General features: G+C 30.9%; 1 protein-coding gene across 1 annotated transcript in view; it reads right to left on the minus strand.

Moving 5' to 3' along the window:
- Positions 1–14,056, minus strand: part of wry (delta and Notch-like EGF repeat containing weary) — a 333,478-nt gene that overhangs the window by 99,648 nt on the left and 219,774 nt on the right. The gene's annotated exons all lie outside the window — the stretch shown is intronic.

Raw genomic sequence — 14,056 nt, forward strand, 5'->3', positions numbered from 1 at the left:
TTTTTATTATCGAAGTAGGTCAGTCGGGTATTTATTGAAAGACAACTGGATAAGGATGGTTGAGTACCATTCAAAATTGCTTCGTGAGCGGGAAAATTTTGTTGGATTTGGCTCATCTTGGAACACCCATACAATCGACTACTTTCGGTTTACTTTCGGGCTTAAACGTGTAAATCCATGATTCATAACCAGTCTCGATGTCTAAGACGTGGTTCGAAGCACCGCATTCGATTGGTCGTAATATCTTTCGACCAATCAACTTGAACCTCTCTTTGAGCGATTGACAAATTGTGTGGGATCCAATGCCAACAAATTTTTTGAAGGTCAAATGTCTATTGACTGTATGCTGGTTCCACTAATGCCTAAGGATGTCACAATCACATAGGTCACGTTAGAATCTTGTAGTATCAGTTGGCGCATTGCGATCACGATTACCAATCGTGCCAAAAATAATCTACAACAATTTTAAGAAAATTTTACCGCAAATCTATTAAATTTAACAAAAAATTGAAATTTTATTTCCATTAAAAATTTTGTCAAAATTTTATTTCTATAGAAAATCTTGTCAAAATTTTATTTATGTCAGTTGGCAGATTGCATCACAATTATTTCCATAAATTTTTTTGTCAAAATTTGGGCAGTAGCCGACTATCAAAAGCCTTTTTTCGGGAGGATCAAGTGTACTTTACTTAGGGTTTAGTGAAATATCCGAATTTATTCTGATAATTGGTTGATAGTTTTGCTGCAAGTAGAGGATGCTGATGAGGAAAGTAATTCCGAAGCAGCTGTTCATCCAACCATCTTGCAGTATATAGGATTTTGCCCAAATAAATTTGACAAGCATACTTTTCCTTTGTTGCTTAAGCTACACTTGTAGTTTGGTCAAATTTTATTTTCAAATTTTATTTTCAAATTTTAATAGAGTAGAAAATTTTGTCGAATTTTAAGTTCTATAGACAATTTAGTCAAAATTTTATTACTATAGACAGCTTTGTTAATATTTTATATCTATAGAAAATTTTGTCAAAAAATTTTATTTCTATAGAAATATTTCTATTTCTATCGAAAATTTTGTGAAAAAAATTTATATTGATAGAAAATTTTGTCAAAAAAAAATTTTTTTAGACAATTTCGTCAATATTTATTTCTATAGATAATTTTGTCAAAATTTTATTTTTATAGAAATAATTGTCACAAGTTTATTTCCATAAAAACAAACTTTTATTTTTAATTTGGCTAAAGATTTATTTCAATTTTATTTCCATAAAATGTTTTGTCAAAATTTTATTTCTATAAAAAATTTTGTCAAAAGTTTATTCCTAAAGAAAATTGTTGAAAAATTTTATTTCTATAGAAAATTTTGTCAAAATTTTATTACTAAAGAAAATTTGTCAAAATTTTATTTCTATTGAAAATTTTGTCAAAATTTTATTTCTTTAGAAATGTTTGTCAACATTTTATTTCTATAGAAAATTTTGTCAAAATTTTATATCTATAAAAATTTTGTCAAAATTTTATTTCGATAAAAAATTTTGTTACAATTGTATTTCTATAGAAATTTTTGTCAACATTTTATTTTCCATAAAGTTTTTTGTCAAAATTTTATTTCTATAGAAAATTTTGTCAAAATTTTATTTTCATAAAAAATTTCGTCAAAATTGTATTTCTATAGAAATTGTTGTCAACATTTTATTTCCATACAATTTTTTGTTCAAATTTTATTTCAAAAAAAAAAATTTATCAAAATTTTATTTCTATAGAAATTTCTGTCAAAATTTTATTTCGATAGAAAATTTTGCCAAAATTTTATTTCTATAAAAAAATTTGTCAAAATTTTATTTCTATAAAAATTTTAACAAATTTTTTTTTCTATAGAAATTTTTGTCAAAATTTTATTGCGATAGAAATTTTTGTCCAAATTTTATTTCGATAGAAATTTTTGTCAAAATTTTATTTCTATAAAAATTTTGTCAAAAGTTTATTCCTAGAGAAAATTCTAAAAAATTCTATTTTTATAGAAAATTGTGTCAAAATTTTATTTCTATAGAATGTTTTGCCAAAATCTTATTTTTAATTTTTGTCAAAATCTTATTTCTATAAAATTTTTTGTCAAAATTGTATTTCTATAGAAATTTTTGTCAACATTTTATTTCCATAAAATTTTTTGTCAAAATTTTATTTCTATAGAAAATTTTGTTAAAATTTTATTTTTATAAAAAATTTCGTCAAATTGTATTTCTATAGAAATTTTTGTCAACATTTTATTTATATAAAATTTTGTTTCAAAATTTTATTTCTAAAAAAAAATTTATCAAAATTTTATTTCTATAGAAATTTCTGTCAAAATTTTATTTCGATAGAAAATTTTGTCAAAATTTTATTTCTATAAAAAAATTTGTCAAAATTTTATTTCTATAAAAATTTTAACAAATTTTTTTTCTATAGAAATTTTTGTCAAAATTTTATTGCGATAGAAATTTTTGTCCAAATTTTATTTCGATAGAAATTTTTGTCAAAATTTTTTTCCATAAAATTTTTTGTCAACATTTTATTTCTATAAAAAATTTTGTCAAAAGTTTATTCCTAGAGAAAATTCTAAAAAATTCTATTTCTATAGAAAATTGTGTCAAAATTTTATTTCTATAGAGTTTTTTGTCAATATCTTATTTTTATAGAATTTTTGTCAAAATCTTATTTCTATAAAAATTTTTGTCAAAATTGTATTTCTATAGAAATTTTTGTCAACATTTTATTTCCATAAAATTTTTTCTCAAAATTTTATTTCTATAAAAAATTTTGTCAAAATTTTATTTCTATAGAAATTTTTGTCAACATTGTATTTCCATAAAATTTTTTGTCAAAATTTTATTTGAATAGAAAATTTTGTCAAAATTTTATTTCTATTAAAAATATCGTCAAAATTTTATTTCTATAAAAATTTCGTCAAATTTTTATTTCTATAGAATTTTTTTGTCAACATTTTATTTCCATAAATTTGTTGTCAACATTTTATTTCTATAAAAAATTTTATCAAAATATTATTTCTATTGAAATTTTTGTAAAAATTGTATTTCGATAGAAAATTTTGTCAAAATGTTATTTCTATAAAAAAATTTGTCAAAATTTTATTTCTATATAAAAATTTTATCAAAATTTTATTTCTATAAAAAATTTTGTCAAAATTTTATTTCTATAAAAAATTTTATCAAAATTTTATTTCTATAGAAATTTTTGTCAAAAAGTTTATTGCGATAGAAATTTTTGTCAAAATTTTATTTCGATAGAAATTTTTGTCAAAATTTTATTTCCATAAAATTTTTTGTCAAAATTTTATTTCTATAGAAAATTTTGTCAAAAATTTATTTCTATAGAAAATGTTGCCAAAAGTTTATTTCTATAAAAAATTTTATCAAAATTTTATTTCTATAGAAAATTTTATTTCTATGAAAAATTTTGTCCAAATTTTATTTCTATAAAAAATTGGGTCAAAATTTTATTTCTATAAAAGATTTTATCAAAATTTTATTTCGATAGAATATTGGACCTTTTAGATATGATTTCCTCTAGATATGATTTCCAGAGTCTCTAGGAGGGACAAATTTCATCTCACCCGGTTGAAATTTAATACGCGATGTAAGTGTATGCCCCCTAAAAACAATGCAAAAATTGGTCCAAATCGATCCATAACTATATATAGCCACAATATAAACCGGTCGGCGGATTTAACTTCCGGGGCTCTGAAAGAGTAAATTTCATAAAGATCGGGTTTATATTATATATAGCCTACATATAAACCGATCCGCAGGTGTGACTGCCCGAGCCACCTGGGATAGCAAAGTTAATCGGATCTAGTTTAAATTTAGTACGTAGTCTAAGTGAGCCTGATGCATCGGGCTGCCACCTAACCTAACCTAACCTAGTACGCAAAGTAACAACAACAATTGGTTCATATCGGTTCATCATCACCACAGTTGGTTCATATCGGTTCATCATCACCACATTAATTGATCCATACAAAATGACCTACATTTCACCTCCACAGCCTCATGATGGTGTACATTTTATCAGGTCCGTATGAAATTTGGTGCGTGCCCTTCAGAATATTCCCTTTATAATATTCCCTATATAAAATGACCTCCAGATTTGACTTTTTCAGCCTCTTGGGGTTGTTAGTTTCATCGGATCCGGTTTAAATTTCGTTCGTGATAGTAGTATAATTATATATAGCCCCAATATAAACCGGTACCCAGATTTAATCTCCGGAGTCTCTTGGAGTAGTAAATTTCATCTGATCTGGTTGAAATTTATGGTGCAGGATACCTAAGATTTGGTCTAGCCACATATAATTGTAGGTTTATTCATTGTAGTTGACTCATATGTACATGAATAGTTTCATAAAAATAATCATCTTTAATATCCCTGAAGGAAATAAACACCCTCCGGTTATTCTGCATGCTCTAACCACTATGTAATAAAATTACACACTACATGATTATGGTGTCACATATGCCATTAAGTTCCCATGTCGTGTACAGGTGCATTTAAGTAGGTGGTGTTTTGGGACCATTAAAGAAAAAAGTCATTTCGACATTTAGACACGTATATGTAGATCCGGAAACATTAAGCAATTTAAATGGATAGCATAGGAACAATATTTCTACTGAGAGCACGAACCTCTAGGAAATGGTTATGTACTGCAACAAAAAGCATTTGTTAAATATAGTATTCCAAGTGCCCATAAAAGTATGCATAAAATTTTAATATACATATAATTTTATGGATTATTTAAGTTTTTGAGTTAATTTTCCACATATTTATGACGATAATATCACCAAAAGCTGTTATCAAGATTTTATGGGCGGATATCGTTAATGTTGATAGGAAAACACCTTGCCTTTGCTTTCACCGATTATAGTTTATTGCTCACATCTATCATAAATTTAACTTTCACTATGAGTTAAGTTGAATTGGTTAATCACTAAACCAACAAAAAGGACTACTAATTGGGGATTATGAGTGTCATAAAATATGAACATAATTTTTAATCAGATTATGGCTTCTCAAAACATGTGTTATGATTGTTGTTAATATATGATAATTATATTAATATTGTGTTAATTATTCTGTAATATTATATGCTATTAAAATTATATACATTATAATATTGTCTAAAGTACAATAATTTTATGTTTATGTTAAAATATGAATGCGAAGTCCATTAACATTTCAATGAAGTTTTTTGTCCTTAGAATTAGGAAATTCAGATTTAAAATGGTTATTTTCATACCCTGTGCCATACTGTGTAAGTTAGTTCATATGTTTGCAACACCCAGAAAGAGACGAGATAGACATTAGGTGTCTTCGGCAATATTGCTCAGGATCGGCCCCTGTGTCGATCTAGGCATGTCCGTCTGTCTGCACACACTTTTTTGTGATCAAACTCTAGGTCGCAATTTTGGTCTTATCGTCTTCAAATTTGCAAACGTATGTCTTTTGGGTCAGAAAAGAATCCTATTGATTTTGGAAGAAATCGGTTCAAATTTATATATAGCTCCCATAAATTATCTTTCGTCCGATATTTACCAATATGGTCCCAGAAGCCAAGTCTGATTTTCTTTAAATTTTACAAAGGAGTGCAATTTATGATGTCGTAAGGTTTCCGGAATTTGGTGTAAATCGATATAGCTCCCATATAGCTCCCATATACACTTAGTCCAACGCTTTCCTAGCATATCTATCCCTTGATTGAAGTAGTTGTTCTCAAAGTCTTCAAAATAGTGGTTTACAACTGTAATTGCATCTTCATTTGAGGTAAAACGCTTGCCAGTATGGAATATTTTTAGATTTGGGAACAAGTAAAACTCACTGGGAGCTAAATCAGGAGAATAAGGTGGGTGGTCAAGCAACTCGTACTTTAATTCGGATGCGTCTTTTTTGAACACCTGTTTCTATATGAAGGAGTTGCCAGATCGAAACAAAATTTAACATGTGTTCATAACAGAGATGGAAGTTTCCAAAACACTTAACTTTTTATACCCTCCATCATAGGATGGGGGTATATTAATTTTGTCATTCCGTTTGCAACACATCGAAATATTGCTCTAAGACCCCATAAAGTATATATATTCTGGGTTGCGGTAAAATTCTGAGTCGATCTAAGCATGTCCGTCCGTCCGTCCGTCTGTTGAAATCACGCTAACTTCCGAACGAAACAAGCTATCGACTTGAAACTTGGCACAAGTAGTTGTTATCGATGTAGGTCGGATGGTATTGCAAATGGGCCATATCGGTCCACTTTTACTTATAGCCCCCATATAAACGGGCCCTCAGATTTGGCTTGTGGAGCCTCTTGGAGGAGCAAAATTCATCCGATCCGGCTGAAATTTGGTATATGGTGTTGGTATATGTCTCTAACAACCGTGCAAAAATTGGTCCACATCGGTCCATAATTATATATAGCCCCCATATAAACCGATCCCCAGATTTGGCTTGCGGAGCCTAAAAGAGAACCAAAATTTCATCCGATCCGGCTGAAATTTGGTACATGGTGTTGGTATATGGTCTCTAATAACCGTGCAAAAATTGGTTTACATCGGTCCATAATTATATATAGCCCCCATATAAACCGATCCCCAGATTTGGCTTGTGGAGCCTCTAAGAGAAGCATATTTCATCCGATTCGGCTGAAATTTGGTACATGGTGTTGGTATATGGTCTCTAACAATCGTGGAAAAATTGGTTCACATCGGTCCATAATTATATATAGCCCCTATATAAACCGATCTCCAGATTTGGCTTGCAAAGCCTCAAAGAGAAGCAAATTGCATCCGATCCGGCTGAAATTTGGTACATGGTATTGGTATATGGTATCTAACAACCGTGGTCCATATCGGTCCATAATTATATATAGCCCCCATATAAAACGTTCTCCAGATTTGACCTCCGGAGCCTCTTGGAGGAGCAAAATTCATCCGATTCGGTTCAAATTAGGAACGTGGTGTTAGTACATGGTCGCTAACAACCATACCAAAATTGGTCCAATCACACAAAAATTGGTCCATATCGGTTCATAATCGTGGTTGCCACTCGAGCCAAAAATAATCTACCAAGATTTTATTTCTATAGAAAATTTTGTCAAAAGTTTATTTCTATAGAAAATTTTGTTAAAATTTTATTTCGGTAGAAATTTTTGTCAAAACTTTCTTTCTATAGAAAATTTTGTCAAAATGTTTATTTCTATAGAAAATTTTGTGAAAATTTTATTTCTGTAGAAAATTTTGTCAAAATTTTATGTCTACTTTGTCAAACTGAATTATATGCGTATTGGATCGATCTTTTTTGATTTAATATATACCACGTATGGACTTACATACAATTTAGAAGATGGTGTTAGGAGGTTTTAAGATACCTTGCCATCGGCAAGCGTTACTGCAACTTAAGTAATTCGATTCTGGATGGCAGTGTTTAGAAGAAGTTTCTACGCAATCCATGATGGAGGGTACATAAGCTTCGGCCTGGCCGAACTTACGGCTTACTTGTTTCTGTTTATACCGTGCTTTTTGTGCTAGGCTAAGAAGTTTCCGAAGTGCCGTCGTATATCTATTGGCCGATATACACTTATATGGCCATAGAAGCAAGAGTTTTAACCTGATTTGCTTTAAATTTTCTACAGGGAATAGAATTAATGTTCTCGATGTATATGCAAATTTTGGTTGACATCGCTTCAAATTAAGATATAGCTTCCATATATATCTTTCGTCCGATTTATACTCATATGATCACAGAGGTCAAATTTGTAATCCCATTTAAGTGAAATTGTGGGCAGGAGGTAGAATTCACATTCTGGCTATACATGCTCAATTTGGTTGAAATCGGTTCAGATTTAGATATAGCCCCATGTATATGTTTTTCTGATTTCGGCAAAATATAGACAAAATATAACATTTTACTTGTAAAATCGCCACTGCTTAGTCGAAAATTTGTAAAAATGACTTATATTTTTCTATATTTCTAATGCATAGCTATCGAGCGATAAATCATAAATAAACATTTGCAAAGTTACCTAAAATTTGCTCCAGATTTAAATGTTTCCGATACTTTTTTAACAACATTGTGTTCCACCGCAGAGCATTAGGTGACTTAAATTAAGTCTCAATTTTTTTTAGAAGTCTAACAAATTTTGTCCAGATCCAGTCAGATTTAAATGTATGTATTTGCGACAAACCCAATCCATTTGACGGATTTGATATGGTATCGAAAATGTGGTTCTACAAAGTGCTTCAGTGTATAATATAGTCGGCCCGCTTTAGATTTCCTTTATTGTTATACCCTCCACCATAGGATGGGGAGTATATTAACTTTGTCAATCCGTTTGCAGCACATCGAAATATTGTTCTAAGACCCCATAAAGTGTAAATATTCTAGGTCATGGTGAAATTCTGATTCTATCTAAGCATGTCCGTCCGTCCGCCCGTCTGTTAAAATCACGCTAACTTCCGAACGAAACGAGCTATCGACTTGAAACATGGCACAAGTGACGTAGGTCGGATGGTGTTGCACATGGGCCATATCGGTTCACATTTACGTATAGCCCCCATATAAACCGATCCCCAGATTTGGCTTGCGGAACCTCTAAGAGAACCAAATTTCATCCGATCCAGCTGAAATTTGGTACGTGGTGTTAGTATATGGTCTCTAATAACCATGCCAGAATTAGTCCATATCGGTCCATAATTATATATAGCCCTTATATAAACCGATCCCCAGATTTGTCCTCCGGTGCTTCTTGGAGGAGCAAAATTCATCCGATGCGGTTGCAACTTAGTACGTGGTGTTAGTATATGGTCTCTAACAACCATGTCAGAATTGGTCCATATCGGTCCATAATTATTTTGCCCCCATATAAACCGATCACCAGACTTGACCTTCTGAGCCTTTTAGAGAAGCAAAATTCATCCGATCCGTTTGAAATTTGGTACATGGTGTTGGTATATGGACTCAAACAACCATGCAAAAATTGGTCCACATCGGTTTACGATTATATGTAGCCCCACCGATCCCCAGATTTGGCTTGCGGAGCCTCAAAGAGAAGCAAATTTCATATGATCCGGCTGAAATTTGGAACATGGTGTTGGTATATGGTCTCTAAAAACCATGAAAAAATTGGTCCACATCGGTCCATAATTATATATAGCCCCCATATAAACCGATCCCCAGATTTGGCTTGCGGAGCCTCTAAGAGATTTTATCCGATCCGGTTGAAATTTGGTGGTGTGGTATGTGGTTTCTAACAACCATGTTAGAATTGGTCCATATCGGTCCATAATTATTTTGCCCTTATATAAACCGATCCCCAGATTTGACCTCCTGAGCCTTTTGGAGAAGCAAAATTCATCCATTCCGGTTGGAATTTGGTACTTGGTGTTAGTATATGGTCTCTAACAACCATGCCAAAATTGGTCCTTATCGGTTAATAATTATATATATCCCCCATATAAACCGATCTCCAGATTTACCCCGAAGCCTCTTGAAGGACAAAATTCATCCTATCCGGTTGAAATTTGGTACTTGGTGTTAGTATGTGGTCTCTAACAACCATGCCAAAATTGGTCCATATGTGTTTATAATTATATATTGCCCCCATATAAACCAATCTCCAGATTTGACCTCCGAAGCCTCTTGAAGGAGCAAAAATTCATCCGATCCGGTTGAAATTTGGTACATTTCGCTAGTGTATGGCCGATAATAACCATGCCGAAACTGGTCCGTATAGATCTATATTATATATAGCCCCCAAATAAACTGATCACAGAAAAATCACGATTGTCACTCGAGCCAAAAATAATCTACCAAAATTTTATTGCCATAGAAAATTTTGTCAAAATTTTATATTTCTATAGAAAATTTTGTCAAAATTGTTTTTGTTTTTTGATTTCAGCTTAAAACCATGCATTGACTAAACTACAAGTGTAGCTTAACCAACAGAGGAAAATAATGTTTGTAAAATTTATTTGGACAAATCCCTATAGACTGCAAGATGGTTGGATGGACGCACGTTTCTGAATTACCACATTCCTCATCAGCATCCTCTACTTGCATTTTTTTATTTCTATAGAATTTTTTTTTTAATTTTATGTCATTTGGAAATTTTGTCAAAATATAATTTCTATACAAAATTTCGTCAAAAATTTATTTCTATAGAAAATTTTGTCAAAATTTTCTTTCTGTAGAAAATTTTCTCAAAATTTTATTTCTATAGAATATTTATGAAGCATTTCATAGTTGGAAAGGAATATTTTGCAAAATCTTCCACAACATCAAAAATTCTACCAATCTACCAAACAGTAAAAAATCTGTCATTTTTAGTAGACTCGTGTTCATAATTTTATATAACCCCCATATAAAGCGACCCCCATATTTTTTAATTATAGCACAAAAGTTCATATCGGTTTGTAATTATTTCTTCCCTATATATACCGGTCAAGAACTGAATATACACTTATTTAATCGACCTTTCTTTTGTCTTCTATATATCCAGCATGAACTAACTTACAATTTAGAAGATTATGTTAAGAAATTTTTAGATGCCTTGCCATCGGCCGCAACCTAAGTAATTTAATTGTGGATGACCGTCTGTATAGGGAAATACGGTCAAAATTTAGTCAATATAAACTTGACGTATTTCTTTCAATTTTGCATTTAAAAAACCTGAACACCCCTCATTTTGAAGGTATGTGTGTGTAGAATGTTGCTCCTATTTTGGAATTCACTCTTCAGTTGTCAAAATGCCGTCCAAGCAAGAAGGGCAGCGTTTCAAAATTTTGCTCGCGCATCGCGAAAATCCGAGCTACTCGCACGCAAAGCTGGCAAAATCGCTAAAAGTTGCCAAATCAACCGTTATAAATGTAATTAAAGTGTTTGGGGAACGTTTGTCGACAGCCAGGAAGTCTGGATCGGGGGGAAATCGAAAACGGGAAGCCGCTGAGACGACAAAGAGAGTTGCCGGTAGTTTCAAGCGAAACCCTAACCTCTCTCTCCGAGATCGTCTACAACCGTGCATCGAGCCAAAAAACGAGCCGGACTATCGACTTACAAGAAGGTAGTGACTCCAAATCGCGATGATAAACAAAATACGACGACCAAAGCGCGATACCGGAGGCTGTACACGACGATGCTGACGAAGTTTGACTGCGTGGTAATGGACGACGAAACCTACGTCAAAGCCGACTACAAGCAGCTTCCGGGACAGGAGTTTTATACGGCAAAAGGAAGGGGAAAGGTAGCAGATATTTTCATGCACATAAAACTGTCAAAGTTCCCGAAGAAATATCTGGTTTGACAAGCCATCTGTACCTGTGGCTTGGAAAGCAGCATTTTCATAGCTTCCGGGATTGTCAACCAAGAAATTTACGTGAAAGAGTGTTTGAATAAACGTCTGCTGCCTTTCCTGAAGAAACACGGTTGTTCCGTACTGTTTTGCCCGGATTTGGCATCTTGCCATTACGGTAAAAAGGCCATGGAGTGGTACGCCGCCAACAACGTGCAGGTGGTTCCCAAGGACAAGAACCCTCCCAACACGCCAGAGCTCCGCCCAATTGAGAAATACTGGGCTATTGTCAAGCGGAACCTAAAGAAGACCAAAAAAACTGCTAAGCACGAGCAGCAGTTCAAGGCAAACTGGCTTTCTGCGGCGAAGAAGGTGGACAAGGTGGCTGTACAAAATCTTATGGCAGGTGTCAAGCGTGAGGCCCGGCAATTCGGATTTGGAAAAGCGAAAGCCTAACTGAATATTTTTCCTGAATTTTATACTAATTGAACTTGAAAACGAAATTTAATTTGATTTTTTAAATAAACGATTTCACCGATTTACACGCGTTTCTCCTTGACCAAATTTTGACCGTATCACCCTTTAGTTGAAGTTTCTACGCAATCCATGGTGAAGAGCAGGGCTGTGGAGCCGGAGTCGGAGTCGGAGTCGGAGTCTTGGAGTCGGAGTCTGAAGATTTTGCTGGAGTCGGAGTCGGAGTCAGAGTCGTAAAAATTTTGCTCGACTCCGACTCCGGCTAAACCAAATTTATCACTTCACATTTTTTGTAGCTAAGTTAGTTTTTACGCAAATTAGTTTCCATTGCGTTATTCATTAGATCAATGTACAGCATGATTGTAAATTAAAATCAACTTCCAATTACGACTATCTTTTTATGTTTCCTAGAATGTTTGACTAGCAGATGGGCTGGATCGATCCTTTTTAATGCCCATATCAATTTATTTGAAATATTTCGAACAATCGAAATTATTTTTTTTTAATTTTATTTTAAGGCCATATACATATGTGGTACATTGATAGAAAATTTTTTCAAAGTTGTTTTTTATAGAAAATTTTGTCAAAATATTATTTCTATAAAAAGTTTTGTCAAAATTTTATTTCTATAGCAAATTTTGTCAAAATTTTATTTCTATAAAAAATTTATTAGAAATTTTATTACTATAGAAATATTTTTTTCTATAGAAAATTTAGTCAAAATTTTATTTCTATAGAAAATTGAGTCAAAATTTTGTTTCTATGGAATATTTTGCAAAATTTTATTTCTATAGAAAATTTTGCAAAATTTGGTTTGTTACACAAAAGTTTTTCAAAATTTTATTCTTATTGATAACTTTATTTCTATAAATTTAAGTTAAAATTTTATTTCTGTAGAAAATTTTGCCAAAATTTTATAGTTATAGAGTTTTTTATTAGAAAATTTGGTCAAAATGTTGTTTCTATAGAATATTTTGCCAAATTTTATTTCTATAGAAAATTTTGCAAAATTTTGTTTGTTAAACAAAAATTTTTTCAAAATTTTATTTCTATTGATAATTTTATTTCTATAAAAATTTAAGTCAAAATTTTATTTCTATTGAAAATATTGCCAAAATTTTATAGTAATAGATTTTTTTATTAGAAAATTTGGTCAAAATTTTATTTCTATAGAAAATTCTGTCAAAATGTTATTTCTATAGAAAATTTAGTCAAAATTGTATTTCCATAGAAAAGTTGGTCGAAATTTTGCTTCTGTAGAGTATTTTGCAGAATTTTATTTACTACATAAAAATTTTTCTAAAATTGTATTTTTATTGATAATTTTTTCAAAATTTTATTTCTATAAGAAAAAATTGTCAAATTTTATTTCTATAGCAAATTTTCTCAAATTTTTTTTCTTACTGATGCTCACTGATACTCACTGCTATAAAAAATGTATTCCAAATTTTATTAATATACAAATATTTTTTTCTATATAAAATTCAGTCAAAATTTTGTTTCTATAGAATATTTTTGTTTGCTACACAATTTTTTTTTTTAATTGTATTTCTATTGATAATTTTTTCAAACTTTTATTTCTATAAAAAAATTTTGCCAAATTTTATTTCTATAATAATTTAATTCAAAATTTTATTTCTATATATTTGGTCAAAATTTGATTTCTATAAAAAATTTTGCCAAAATTTTATTTCTATAGAAAATTTAGTCAAAATTTTGTTTCTGTAGAAAATTTTGCAAAATTTTATTTACTAGACAAACATTTTTCCAAAATTGTAGGCTCACTGATACTCACTGCTAAGTCGAAAACTTGTAGAAATGACTAAAATTTTCAATGAATGAATCATAAATGCATTTTTGCGAAATTCTCTAAATAATTATAAATATTTCCCAAATATTGCCCGAGATTTTGTAGAAGTCTGATTTGAGATTTTATCAAAATGTAGATCTAAATACAAAGTTGTGCGAGTATATTACAATCGGCCCGCCCGACTTTAGACTTTCCTTGCATTTTTATTTTTTGTTAAAATTGTGTTACGTCCCATAACGTTAGATTTAAATTTTAAGTACATAGATTTTGTAGAAGTATACACAATTTTGTCTAAATCGATTCAGATTTAAATTCATGCATATGGGAATATAAACCTTTATATAGCTCGCAACAAATTTAAAGGATTTGAGATAGTATCAATAATTTTGGTCCACAAATACATATACTGTTGGTATCTTCTCATATTATGATGGGTAATTATATCA

This window comes from Haematobia irritans, chromosome 2, assembly GCF_050003625.1.
Source record: "Haematobia irritans isolate KBUSLIRL chromosome 2, ASM5000362v1, whole genome shotgun sequence".
Classification (NCBI taxonomy): domain Eukaryota; kingdom Metazoa; phylum Arthropoda; class Insecta; order Diptera; family Muscidae; genus Haematobia; species Haematobia irritans.